Below are 15,023 nucleotides of genomic sequence, written 5' to 3' on the forward strand. Positions count from 1 at the left end.
ATGATTTTGCTTTTGCTTTGAGTATTATAGCACCATACGGTGTCAGACACTCTGCTCTTACCAAGGCTTACACAAAGTTTATCTTGTTATTTGGTAGAGTTTTGCCCATTAAAAAAAAGAGAGAGAGAGAGAAAGATAAAGAGGAGGACAGCAATCCTCACTGCTGAAGGAAGAAGAAAGCTTGGCTTTATTTCCAGTAGGCAGAAAAAACTTCTGTCTGTAGCTCTCTAGCACCAGTGGAATGTCTTTGTTTGGATAATAAGTGTTCTTCCATACCTCATTAGGCATATTCACAGACAGAGATGTACTATGCATGCAAAATCACCTTCATGGGATGACTGAAAGTCCACGTTTTATTGGACACTAAGTTCATTAGAAAGATGTGGGTGCACCGTTTTGACCAGAAAACCTTGTTAAATGGGAACATAAGCTACAAATATTTTGGCAAAAGGTTAAGGCTTATGAACAACCAACCATTTATATTAAGTTACAATTAATTAGGCCATGTTGAGAAACCATTTGGTTTAGTTAATGATTAGACATTTTGTTAACACTTCCCAGACTTTACTAGCCCTGCTAATCCCTGCTTTGCTCCTGGTCTGAACCCCCACAGTACCTTGTTTATGGTACAGTGCCTACTGCTTGTATGCTAGATTAGTGAATGTCTATTTGCCTCCTCTACTACTGTGTGAGCTTCTTGTTTGCCAGGACAGGGCTATATTCCTCAGAGCTGAGGAGAGAGTTGAATCATGTGGTCATTTGTTCTCAAATCCTCTTCAACAAGTGAAGCGAAACAGGACAGTGAAAGGCCACTGCACATGGAAGCAGGAGGTCTGGATTTGAGTTCTGAATCTCTAGATCTGTTAATAACTGTAGGTAGGGATAGAGTCAGGTAAATTTTCTTCCTTAAGTCTTGATAGCACCTATGTAGGTCCAGATCTGTTGGGATTCTCAATAATTATTGTGCATAAAATCAACTGAAAGTTATTTTGCAATGCAGATTCTTAGCCCCATTCTATGAAATGTTTACTGTTTTATAAATTGATAAATAATTTTTATTAGACAATGTAAATTTCCTTACTTGCACCAGCATACAAAAATATTGCATAATATTAGCAGCAGAATCTTTCAACAAAATAACTATGTATAGCTATTAAACCACTTTGTTTCACTGCTTTTTATTTTCTTTTATTTATCACTATTGTTTTATTTATAAACATTGTTTCTGCTCATAAGGAGTATGTATTCTCTACCTGTTTATAAAATTAATGCCTGAATGAAGTTGCTTAAACAAGACAGAGGTTGATTTCTTTGTCACTTAAAATTCACCTGTAGTTACACCATTCAGGGCTAGTACAGATACTTTCTAATATCATTAGGGATACAGGTCCCTTCCAGGTATCTGCTCTGCTATACTTTAGAAAATACCCTAGATTGGCTGCTAAATTCCCACCTATTATTTCTGAATTCTAGACAACAGGAAGAAAAAAGGTGTGAGAGAAGGGCAAAGGAACATCTACCCTTCCTTTTTAAATTTTTTAACCAACCTCCCTTAAAAACACTTTGTTGAGATATGATTACATTAAAAAAGCTGTACCTATTTAATGTGTATATCTCAGTGAGTTTGAAGATAAGGATACATTGTGAAAGCATCACTACCATCAAGATTATAAACATAATCATCACCTCCTGAAGTTCTCCCTCCCATTCTAATTATTATTTCTATTAGTAAGAACAATTAACATAAAATTCACCCTCCTATTATATTTTAAGTATGCAATACAGCATTCATAACTATAAGCACTATGCTGTAGATTAGACCTCCTGAACTTATTTATGTTTGTATATCTAAAACTTTGCACTATAATCACACCTACTCATTTACCTGCACCACAGCTCCTGGCAACCTCCAGTCTACTCTCTGCTTCTGAGTTTATTTGAGATTTCAAATACAAGTGAAATCATACAATATTTGTCATTCTGTGTTTGGTTTATTTCACATGACTTCATGCCCTTCAGATCCACCGATGCTGTCACAAATGACAGGGTTTCATTATTATATAATACTGAATAATATTCCATTGTGCATACATATATATATATAACGTTAATTCATCCGTCCGTGAATGAATGATAACATGTGTGTCTTCTTCATATATCTTGATTATTGTGAATAGAGCTGAAAGGAACATATGAGTGCAGATATCTCTTTCACATAATGATTTCAATGACTTCATATATATTTATATGTTTTATATATATATGTGTGTGTGTGTATATATATATATAAAATAAGTGGGATTGCTGGAACAAAATGGTATTTTTATTGTTAATTTTTTGAGAAACCTCCATACTATTTTCCAAGATGGCCATACTAATTTACATTCCCACCACCAGTATACAAAGGCTCCCTTTTCTCCACATCCTTACCAACACTTGTTATCATCCATCTTTTTGATAATAGTTATTCTAACAGGTGTGAGGTGATATTTCATGGTAGTTTTCATTTGCATTCCCGTGATGACTAGAGAGGGTAAGAATTGTTTATATATATATCGTCCATTTGTATCTCCTCTTTTGAGAAATTCCTACTCATATCTGTTTGTTCATTTTAGTTTTTTAATTTTAATTTTATACACAGAGGATACATGTGCAGGTTTGTTCCATGGATGTCTTGTGTGACGCTGAGGTTTAGAGTATGAATGATCTCATCACACACATAGTGAACATAATACTCAATAGACAGTTTTTAAGGTCTTGTACCCAACCCTCCCTCCTCCCTCTAAGAATCTCCGGTGTCTATTGTTTCCATATAAGTGAGAGCTAAGCAATGTATAACCCAATGTTTAGCTCTCACTTATAACGGTGAATATGTAGTATTTGGTTTTCTGTTCCTGCACACAATACCACACTGGGCTAATTTTTGTATTTTTGGTAAAGATGGAGTAGCTTCAGCATGTTGGCCAGTCTGGTCTCAAAATCCTGAGCTCATGTGATCCACCCACCTCTCAAAGTGCTGGCATAACAGGCATGAGCCACTGTACCTGGCTTTTCTGAATTTTTTTAAGCTTATATTAGGTTTGTCTGTTCTAGAATTTTGTGCACATTTATTTATATTATAGGACACTTTTTAGCTTAGCTTTCCCCACTCAGGGTGAGAAAGATTATATTGTTCCAAGATGTTGATTAATAGAGTTGATCATCCGCCTTTATTGCCCAATATTACTCTATAATATGCGTATAATTTGTTTATCGATTTCCTCTCGATAGACATTTGAGTTGTTCCCAGGTTTTAGCTATTGTTAATAGAACTCAAGGACATTTTTTAAAATAAAAAAATTCAATCCAAAATGTCCTTTCCTTTTGACTCTCCAATATTGTGTCAGGGTTACATTTTTGTTGTCATGAAAATCCAATTACATTGAACAAGATGTGTTTCCAGAATCAAGATTCAGTATATGTGTGGTCTAGCTGTGTCCCTAGAATGTAGCCCTTTTTAGTTTTATTAAGCATTTTCCTATATAAATTGAAATGAAGTAGAAGATGCATTTTTCCACAGTAGGAGACATAGAACAGTTTTGGACTTTGGAGAGATAGCAACTTGCTGCTTGCCTGTGCAACCCACCTCAAAAGATACAACTCCTCCAACTTTTGGTTTCTGGTGACTTGTCCAAACAATTAGATGTGAACTGACCTTATTCCCTTACAATACTACAAGTCGGTCTTCTGCACCTGGCCAAATACAGTATAAAATTGATGGGCATATGTTTCTTTTGTTTTCATGCTTTCTATTTAAAGCTATTCTCTTTGGCTGGGCACTATGGCTCATGCTTATAATCCCAGCACTTTGGAAGGTCGAGGTGCAGGGATCACTTGAGACCAGGGGTTTGAGACGAGCCTGGCCAAAATAATGAAAGCCGTCTTTCTGAAAAATACAAAAATTTTCTGGGCATGGTGGCACATGCCTGTAATCCCAGATACTCAGGAGGCTGAGGCAGGAGAATCGCTTGAACCCAGGAGGCAGAGGTTGCAGTGAGCTGAGATTGCGCCTCTGCATTCCACCCTGGGTGATAGAATTAACCTTCATCTCAAAAAAACAAAAAGCTAATCTATACTTTTCTTTTGGTGCATTATTAGAATGTAGGAGGTAATAAGGCAAAACTATTGTGGGTATGTGAATGTGTATCTGTAGCACCTAGAATAGTGCCTAGCCCATCACTTGTGTTGAAAATTGAGAAAACCATCTTAATATAACTTTTCCACACTCTAGTTCTGAATTTAAAGACAGAAAAAGATAGGTTAGCAAATATAGGTATCAGTTATTTGTATTGACAGATCATTTGGAGAACACGTTTTTGGATATGGGAGAATAAAGGTCCCTAACTCTCCACCCCAGAAATAATTTTGCTGATACAAAAATCAGTCAGACACGGTGGCACATGCTTATAAACCCAGCTACTTAGGAGGATGAGGTGGGAAAATCACTTGAACCCAGGAGGCAGAGATTGCAGTGAGCCAAGAGTGCCCCATTCCACTCCAGCCTAGGCAACAGAAAAAGACCCTGTCTGAAAGAAAAAAAAAGTTGTTACTATATAGGAGACAATTTTATTGTCATCTCATTTAAAATTGAAGAGTACATTTGAGTCGAATTCTTATGCCTGCAGAGACATTTGCCTCTGGCTTAAAATCACTGGCTCCAGGAGGAAACTCCACCAGAGGGCATCGTAAGGATTTCATAGTGTCTAAGTCATCTTGGTAATTCTTCAAATAATTCCTGGCAATTCTGTTAGGTCTTGAACTTCACTTACTTCTTATATGTTTAATAAAAAGAAGTTCAAAACGTTGCCATGGCTGTTGAATTCCCACAGGCTTGTCTTCCCCTTAAAATTCATTACATGGTTTGTACTCTTTTGCGAATATAATACATAAGTTTGGAGGTGGATGCTTTCAGCCATTAAGTTCAAAAGTACTGCTACATGGGCTGGGCATAGTGGCTCATACCTCTAATCCCAACCCTTTGGGAGGCCAAGGGGTGCAGATCACAAGATCAGGAGATGGAGACCATCCTAGCCAACATGGTGAAACCACATCTCTACTAAAAATACAAAAATTAGCTGAGTGTGGTGGTGCGCAAGTAGTCCCAGCTACTTGGGAGGCTGAGGCAGGACGATTTCTTGAACCAAGGAGGCGGAGGTTGCAGTGAGCTGAGATCACACTATTGCCCCCCAGCCTAGTTATAGATCAAGATTATGTCTAAAAAAAAAAAAAAATACTGCTACATGGACATCCATCATTCCGGCATCTCTGCCATAACAGCTGAGTATCGAGAATGTCTGTTAGTTTCTTTAACTCCAAATTTGTGTTGTGTCCCTTGGTCTCCTGTCGTACCATAAAGTGTATTATTTACAAAAAGGACAATTTATCTATAGTTATTTCCTCTCAGTATGCTACATTCTTTTAGAATTTAAACATAGTGTCTCCCAACCTGAAATTTGATTTTTAAAAAACCAGAAAAATGTTTTTGGACATCTTTTATTTCCAGCTGTTTTCATCTTCATCTCCTCTCCTGAACTCACCTGAGGGTAAAGTTCATTCATCAAAATTTCTCCTCAACTCACAACAACCTCATCCCACTCCAATATGATTTTTGTCCCCATGAATTGATGCACATAATTTTTGCTGGCAGTGGTAATGTCCTAATAAAAAAAATCATGAGATGGCATCAGACTTTACCTTATGTTCTAGCTCAGCAGAATTTGATCCCTGTCTGATAAGGAAACCATATTTTCCCTAGAAACTTTTCACTTTTGTCACAGGTTTTGTTCCCAGGGAGCTGGATATAGATGAAGTTTAGTGTGCAGGATGTTTATTAGGAAGTAATGTGAGGATCCACATCTGTGGAAAGGATTAGAGTGAAGCCTTATGTGCAAAGGGACAAGTCTAATGGCAACGCAGCCTGACTTTGTCAACTGGCCGCACAGACAGAGCTGTTCAGCTAAGAAGGCCTCCCCTATTTGTCCCAACTGAATCACATGGCAAAGTCTATGCATCCCTTGCCTCCATTAATAATTGTGTGCTTGCCACTTGTGGAGGGTGAGACTTTGAAGCAGGTGGCTTTCTGTGGCTGAAGAAAACCTTAAATGTGCTGGTAAAGTTTTCCAAAGAGACAGAGAATGGCATCTGCCATGTATGTTGCCCTTTTTCAAAGAGGAAGCAAGAAGGATAACGTCCTCCAATGGCTCTGTATGCAGATGGGTGGACAGTAATGTCTGTCCCTCCTGTGACCTAAGAAGAACAGGTGGCAGACATGCAGCCAGGCAGTTAGAGGTGCCACAGTGTTAGGAGATAAACATCTGTCATAAGCAGTGCTTCTTTGAATCAGGTGTGACACAAGTCTTGCATCCCTTGCATGGACTCCTTCCCCGTTATCCTGCTGTCCTACCTCATGAAGGTGAGTGGGGGCTGGGTGGTGGGCAGTCCCAAGACGAGGTACACTTTGCCTGCAGTGTTCCCACATGAGTTCCAAGGTAGCCCAGGAGGTCATCCATGAACTTTGTATTTTCCTTATGTTTCTTGTCTTTGCCTTTGAGGAACATGTTTCATTGGACTCTGAGTCCAAACAACTCATGTATCCCTATATCTTCACATTGTCCTTCACTTAAGGGAATCTCTAATCTCTAATGCCTTTGTTTTATTATTACTATCAATATTATAATAATTAACATTGTCGTTATTAACTTCATTGTTGATTTTCAGTTATTTTTATTCATGGAGTTAATATGAATTTTTCTTTTGTGGCTACTTACACCAAGATGAAGATAATTTATTAGTTCAGGAAGAATCTGCATTCTGAAGGTGAATAGAAGTTCATGCTACAGATGGGCAGACACATGCCCTCCCAATTCCTGATGGACCTCCTAGTGCCTCCTAGACCTAAGGGGTCTCCTGCAATGCTCCAAGATGCCACCAAGGCAGGGATGTGCTTGTGCATGCCTGAGAGCATCCAGGATGAAGTAAGGCTCTGGAAAAATGCACGAGTTTCCACATAATCCCCAAAAACCTTACAGGAGAACTGGATGCCACAGAAACAGGAGTGGTCATTGACACCACAAAGTCACCAAAATTGTTTTGAAGTCAATTAGGAAACCCAGGAATCACTCTTGCTGCCATTAAGTGGAAGAACAGGAGCCTGTGAATGGCATCCTTGTCCTGCCTGAAACTCCACAGATATTTCTGTGTGGCTTCAGGTACCAGGAATCTCTGTGATTTTCAGAAAGGCAGGGACAGCTTATGCCAGCCCATCCCTCTGCAGAATGTGCCCCAGCAGATCAGAGGCATGGAACCATCATGGACTGCACAAAGGCTCAAGGCCATTTTCCCAGACCTGCCTGTGACTCTAGGTAAGTTCTGAGTCCACGTGGGTGCCAAGGAAAGGTTAATGATGATCTGGAAAGATGGGACAAGCAGATACCACCCCTAAACAATCTGCAGGATTCTAACTTCCGCAGGAAGCCAGAGACCAGCTCATGCCACACTAGTGCACCTTGAAAACCCCTGAATGCAATGCCGCTCTGCAGAGAGTTCAACAAAGAAGTGGCTGGGAATTTTGCATTCTAGGCTGCATTTTACAGTGCTTCTGGACACGTGATCAGAAATTGAACATTGGTATATCTAACTCTGACATTTTTCACAAAATGGTTTTTTTAAATAAGGTAATATAGACAAAATATAATATAACCATATGTATTATATGCCAAAATATGCTTCACTGGCATCAAGTAGACTCACCTTGAAATACAGTCTAGGACAACCTCCATTTTCAGAGTATTTTCTTTTCGAAAGTGAAACTCTCCCACCAAAAACCAACAACATCACAGGTTTTTGCCTCCAACAAATCGACAGAAAGCCAATACATTTATTCTACCACTGTAAAGTGGACTACGGTGCAACACATACGTGTGAAACCCCATATGTGGCATCACCGTGAGCCAAATGGGGACTCGTGGTGTAAGCAACACTCCCCACGTGTTAGCGTGCGTGAGATTCACTTGGCGGAATTTGACTAGGTGCGTGTTGGTAGAGTGGGGCTGAGGTTCTCTTGCCCCTGTGGATGCTTAAGAAGTCACAGGTCCTGCGAAGACCTGCGGTCCCCTCAATCAACTCTGTTTCAGAGACAAAATGACTTGGATTGCTGACCAGTCAAGAAATTTTCAAGCCCTTGGAAAATCAGTTACACACAAACACGGAATGAAAGTCAAAAGAGAGTACGTCATCTTTTTGAGAATTTTATTCACTTCAAAACAAATTAAACACACCTATTTCCAATGGCATTCCAGAGCCCAATTTTCGAGGCTGAGGAAACACCCCAAGAACGCTTTGCGCAGAACGCTTCACAGCGTCCAAAACACTGCTGTCAGGGCGGGGCGCAGCTGAAGGCCTGCATCTCTCAGGGTTCCCTAACTGTTCCCTGATTCAGTCATCTAGAGAGCAAATGCACAGTCATTCCCCAGTTTCCTACTGACATCACAGCGGAAGTCTGACTCCCACGCGTCACCACCAACCAGTTTCTGAGTCAACGAATCACTGGCACAGAAGCTTCTGGTGGTGGGTTTCCGGAGCGCCCTGCGAACTACAATGTCCCTCACAAGAATTCGATGAGGCAGAGTCTCTGCATGTGGTCCCTGCCTGGCCTGGGCTCCAACATCCCCAGAAGCACCACAGCTGGGGAGCTTGGGAGTCACCACACACAGTCTGCTCTCTGCTCTGTGCTCCTCAGTCCCACAGACCCCTCCAAATCACGGGAACTGGATGCAATGGAGCCCCGGCCATCTGTAGTCTCACTCCAGGTCAGAATCGCTGTCCTCTGAGGAGGAGGAAACCTGAAAGTCCTCATAGAGGACACTCAGGGGGACAGGAACACAGGGAGCCTCAGACTTCTCTGAGACATGACGGCTGTGAACGAGGAAGGCTCCCGGCTTCTCAGGAGAGAGAAACGAGGGAGCTGTCAGGAGGCTGGAGCTCCACCATCCGTTTTCCAGTCTCCGGAAGAGCATTCTGAGAGGCTGGGCCCCATCGTGGCTGGCCGCTGGGTGATGGGACATGGTGCAGGCCTGGGCAGTAGGCAGGCAAGGTCTGCTGTGCGGAGGCTGCCGGTCGCTGCTGGGCACCTGGGCGGGTGTCCCCCTGCTCATCTGGGGCGATGGACTTGGTCTGAGTTCGGTTGCAGCTGGCAGAGGTTGGAGAGTCTCCGGGGCCCCCAGCTCACCTCCCTGGATGGCATTTTCGGGCATCTGGAAGGAACCCATTCTCGGTTTCTTGGGGAAGTTCAGGCAAGCCTGAGTCAGAGCCTGGGCAGCTCTCTTGGCTCCTGGCCTGAAACTGAGATTGGAGCCGAGGCCCAAGCTGTGTGTGTCGGCTGGTGGGCAGGGCTGTGAGGTCACCGCAGCACGATTGTCTTGTGCCTGGGGGCTGATGACCCGAATCAGGCCGTGGGGCTTGGAGGCAGCCTGGGGAACTTCTCGACTGCCACCCTGAGGCCTGCTGTGTGTCGGCTTCACCACGACGAGAGGCTCCGGGCCCTGCTGCCTGACTCCAGGCTGAGGGATGTCGGCCACAGCCCCTGTCTGTCGTTCCTTTGGTCGGAGACTTGACGAGGAGCTCGGACTGGCTTTTCTGAGGGGAGACAGTGAAGCCAAGACGGATACCGTGTCAGACATTTTGGTAGCTGAGCCATCAGTGAGGGCAGTGTCCACGCGTGGCCTCTTATTAATTGTGTGGACCGGCATTGGCCTGCTTGCAACCTGAAAGAAAGGAGACCACACACGTTAGAGGTTCCTCGGCATCGAGCCAACATGGAAATCAATCACATTCAAAGACAAGGTGCACACAGCAGGAAATTCTTAATACGGTATGGACAGGCGGTCCTTGGAAGTAGGGACAGATCCTCAAGGTGAGTGCTGATCGGGACAAGACCCATGAAAAATGCACTCTCGAGCTATGATCTGAGAATACCATTTTTCTAAAGACTGTGTCTTGGGCATTCACTGGATCAAAGCGCCTCCACTCAGCCTTCCATGAAGTGGGACGGACTAATGTCCATCTGAAGGCAGGTCGGTGGCTCAAGGGTTCCCAGGACGTCTTTTCTGAAAACATGCATGTTCCTGGGGTGAGCCTCCTGAATGTTTGGCGCCCCAGAGGGACTAATTTCCTCACGCCGCTAGGAAGATGTTGTTGGCAGGCTTGCCATCATTGCACAGAAAGAAAGCAGCAGGAAATACGGCATCTTCAGATGCCTTCATCTGGAATCAAATGGACCTGGAAGGATCGTGGAGTCCCTGACCCCAAGAAGGCAGGGAAGAAGGGTTCCCCGATCCCCTCACACACACGGGAACCTGAAAGGAAATCAACCAGGGTGACCTAGAGGAGAAAAAGACCAGCGGCCCAGGGTGACACTCACCCTCAGATAATCACAAGATTCCATGGATTCTTTTCGATTTGGCGGCAGCTTCTCCGGAGGTGTCCCGGAAAAGATCTGGAGGAGAGCCTTCCTCTACAGGTCTTGTTGCCTGCAGAAGAGAAAAAGTTCAGGCCCTGCCCCCTGGTTCTCCCCAGGAGACAGGGAGAAGCCTGTCTGGGGCCCAGTCCCGTTCTGTGTTTTGTGATACATAAATGGAACTTTTGTGCCCTTTCCGCCTCTGCACCTTCCCTCATGTGCCAACCTTCCCATCCTGCTGGTGGCCCTCTAGGCTTCCCAAGTAAGGACTGTCATTTGCATTCCGTTGCTTTTCCCCCTGTCATGGAGAACCTACACGAAGCGCCCCCGCCTCTCCACCATCCCTGAATCTCCCAGAGCCAAAGGAGCTCCCGGATGGGGAACCCGGTCTGTTTCTCTGCAGCATTCCTTCCCTGTCCCAGAGACGGAAAGGCACACGGTGTGCGGGTGCAGAGACACTGTGTCCTTAGGCGGCAGTACCCTAAGGGTGGTGAAAACCCCTTCCACTGCTCACCTTGGTCTGGCTTCCTTCTCTCCCTTTTCCTTGTTCAAGGGCCCAGGGTTCCTTCGAACCTGGGGCTTCCATGGTTTCCGGTTTTCCTTCCCTTCCTTTCTCCCAAAGGTCTGGGGAACCAGGGCTCCGTTCCAGCACTTCATGGGGCACCTGGTACTTCTGGCCGTGTGGCCAAAGGCCCCGCAGTTTTTGCACTTGACCTGTGGGTGGAAAGGAAGTGATGTCAGTGAATGAGCTGAAGCCACAGGCAGTGATCCAATGTCAACATTGAGACGGATTGTGATTTCAGAACTGAGTGAGGATTCCAAAGCGGGGACACCGGCATGGGGGCCCTTAAGTGGCGGGAGGGTTCGGTTATGATGTTCCCTCCCAAAGCCCATGTGAGGGAGGAACTCTCAAAGGAAGGACTCAGGGTTCTAGCGGGGACGATCGTGAACCCGATGTCCACAACACAGCCCAACCTGGCTACACAGGATTCTGAGTGGAAAGGGAGGTTGCTCCCAAGAGTCTCTCCAGGGACCTGTCGGACCGCGGAGGAGGTCCCAAGCCAGGCCCACCTTGGATGGGAAAAGCAACCCGGGTGGTGCTGGCAGAACTCTTTGGAAACCAACCCAGTCTCTGAGGACCGTGTGACACTCGCCCCCTCCTCCCCCCTCGATACCCAAAAGATTCCAGGGCTAGACATACCCTGGGATCTTCTTCATCGGGTGGGGGAGCCCTTGGCCCAACTGGGGCCCTCTGCTGCTTCTGGAGTGTCTGGGCTCTCACGAGTCTGTTTACCCCACTTTTGGGGTCATGACGTGCCATCATCTTCATCTCCTGGGCGTTTTATGGCCGACTTTTTCAGGGGTTGATGGTTGGGTCACCTGAATCACGCACAAACACACACAAAGCGATGGTTAGGCACATTGGATATTCACACACCCACAAGAAACCCTCAGCTAATTCCATGACGGTGTGGTCATGAGGAGACCTCACCACCCGTCGGTCAAATCTGTGGATCACAATGTGGTGTGTGCATCCTCAGATATTGTGTGTTCCTCTGCCGTGACTACCTGGTCCAAGAGTAAACTTCACCTGCCACATGGCCCACGGCCTAGGTATGCGGAGTTGGAGTTGAGATTTCAATCCCAACCAAACAACTGATTCTGGAGACTGGACTTAGGTCTATCACCACTCACTCCAGTAGAAGACACAATGATTCTCTCTCCCCTGAGGGACAAAAGAATAGAAGCTACAGGGCATGGCCGATGTCACCCCTTGGCAGGTCTGCTTGAAGTCAGGGATAAGGGATGCTTCCTATCAGAACTCAAATGGCTACTCTTGCCGTTTCATTAGGCAACTTCCAAACACAAATTCATCGAGAGAAGTTATCTCCCTCTCTACCACACTAGCAGGTGATGGTCTTTCCTGCTCTGTCTTTTTGGCTTTGGCTCCAGCCCCTCTTTATTTATTTTTCTGGTATTTTACACACGCCATACGAATTCATCTAAACAAACGCTGAACAAGTGGCATATGAATTTCTTACATGGCTAAAGGGCAAACCACCCCTTTTCCAAAGTTCTTTTTCCATTTACCCACCAATTCAGCATGCTGGAGTAAATTTCTTTTTGCATTTCCATCTGGCTCTTCTCCCAGGCACGGAGATGGAAATGTTTTCTCGCTTTCTGTTCCAAGAATTACGGGTAAGGAGAACACATCCTACCGCATCAGCGAGCCCCAGTGTGATCTGTTTCTTTCACTTTCCTTTGTCTCTTTTCCCCCAACCCCTCAGGGATTACGTGAAACAACCAGTCGTTCAGGGAAACTAACCTGAAATTACAGGTCTACTTTCTTTCCTCGGCTGGCGCTCAGATGGACAGGTGCACTGGCGCTCAGATGGGCAGGTGCTGGAGCAGCCCTGCTGGAAGCGGTGCAGCCTTCAGGAAGCCAGAGGAAGGGGCAGAGAGGGACCTTTGCTTTCCAGGTTGCCTTTTATACTGCCTCTGGACCCCTGACGCGAAACGGACCCTAACCTAATCAACTTAATCCAATTACATGACCTGGAAAGGTCTATTTGCCCAGCCCACTCTAAGACGATGTTCACTATGGACAGACATTCTAAAACCTACCTGTACAGCTGCAAGCTTTGAAGAATAGATGTTTCCCGTCAGGTATGTAGCACTGGTGCATGTACCCCTGTCTGGTTTTACATCTCTTTTTTTTTTTTTTTAACAAGGTGCTAAAATAGACACAGTGTAATTGGACCATATTTACTCTATTTCAACGTAGACCTCAGTGTCATCAAGGAGGTGCACCTTGACATGCAATCTCGGTCGTTATCCATCTTCAGAGCTTCTCCTTCTTCCCCACAGTAAGTGCGTCATCAGAAAACCCTGACCACACCCTCACGTGTTTTCTCCTCCAGGAAGCCCTTGGAAACCACCGTGAATTGGACTGCACTGGGAAACCCAGATGAAGAAAGTCAACACCTCTTTGTCCTTCGGTGCCTGGCTCCTTTTTCAGCTCATCCTGCGGCTCCAGGCATTATGCCTGAAGAGTCTCCAGGACACCGGTGGGGCTCTATTTCCTTGGGTCCTGTTGCCATTTCTCTGGATTTGCGAAGATCCAGCGGACTTTCTGTGGAACTCTCTTGTCGGGGAACTTGGGTGCCACGTCCCCTCATTCTGCCCTTCGTCATCTGCACCTGCACGAGTTAGGGTCCAAGTTCCCTGGATGGGAAGAGACAGGCAGGAGTCGGAATGGTGAACCAGCACACTGGGGGCATTTTCTCACTTGGTCCAAGTGGCCCCATGGTCTTCTAGAGCTTTGGAACCAGTCGCGTCCCACTTGACACTACACCCGACTCTCAGTTGCTGAATCTTGTTGGCCCTCTGGCCATCTCCTGTTGGATGAGTTGCACCTGCTGAAACTCGATTTCCCCTGGATTTGCGCTTCATTAATTATTCATGATTCAGGTGGGAACGCCTGCTTACATCCCCCTGTGGCCATTCTCTGAGCTTTCCGGTCACATCGTTTCCTGCCATGCTCTTTGGTTCATTTTGGTCATGCTCCTTCTGCTGTCAGAGGAGCAGAGAGTTGATCTTGTTGATTCTGGATACTGATAGTTTCTAGGTGATCTGGATAACCAAGGTAACGACCCTCAACGGCGGTGGAAAGGGAGCAGCCATTTGGCGTTGCTCAGAAAATCCCACTCAGTTCCCAGGCCTCCTAGATGTGCAATCCTGGTCAGAGTTGTTCCCAGGTCAGAGAACGGAGATAGCCTGTGCATGGTGGGATATCTTTACCTAGAGCTTTCAGTGAGTCTCGACCTCAGCTACTCTTAGGATCGGGGGAGAAGCACGGAAAGGCCCTGTGCTCAGGCATCTGGAAAGAAGAAGGGATGAATATTCTACCTCTGAAGTACATCCCAAATCTGGGAGTTTACTTCCCAGATTAATAGTGTCATCGATAATTATTAAAATTGGTCATTAGTGTTTAATAATTAATCATATTATTACTCCTAATACCGCAGGGTGTGTACACCTACCTGTGATGTCATTCTTAATATCCAGGGAGGGAGAGCATGGTTTTAGTTTTAATATCGCAATAAGCGCACACTCACCCTGTGACACAAATCCTAATATCCAGTGTGGTAGAGTATGACATGACTCCCAACATAGCAATGAATAGACAGCCACCCGGTGATATGGCTCCTTATATTCACGGAAGATGAGTATGATATTAGTCCCAATATCGCAGGGAGGGTACAGGTCTTCTGTGTTATGATTTCTAATATCCAGAGGAGGAGAGGATGATAATAATTCCAGTGTCATAGGCTGTGTTCACCGGCCCTGTGACATTGTTATTAATGTCTTCAAAGGGAGAGGATATTACTCCCAACGTGGCAGGGGGTGTACATCCACCCTGTGATATTGTTTATATTCCAAGGCTGAGAGGTTGATATTACTCCTAGTATCACAGACACTGTACACCCCCGTGTTTTTAATCCCTGCAATATTCGGAGTAGTATCATCC

General features: G+C 45.0%; 1 protein-coding gene across 10 annotated transcripts in view; it reads left to right on the forward strand.

Annotated features, from left to right (window-relative positions):
• The window catches only part of LOC140711302 (uncharacterized), a 64,273-nt gene extending 49,786 nt beyond the window's left edge, over positions 1-14,487 (forward strand). For 8 of the 10 annotated variants that reach the window (XR_012092468.1, XR_012092467.1, XR_012092471.1 and 5 more), the window contains one exon: positions 13,225-14,487. The gene's annotated coding sequence lies outside the window, so the exon portion shown is untranslated. The remainder of the gene's footprint in view (positions 1-13,224) is intronic. The other 2 variants (XR_012092469.1, XM_073014261.1) reach the window with 1 other exon arrangement.
• Positions 14,488-15,023: the final 536 nt, after the last annotated feature.

Source organism: Chlorocebus sabaeus, unplaced genomic scaffold, assembly GCF_047675955.1.
Source record: "Chlorocebus sabaeus isolate Y175 unplaced genomic scaffold, mChlSab1.0.hap1 unalloc_scaffold_532, whole genome shotgun sequence".
Classification (NCBI taxonomy): domain Eukaryota; kingdom Metazoa; phylum Chordata; class Mammalia; order Primates; family Cercopithecidae; genus Chlorocebus; species Chlorocebus sabaeus.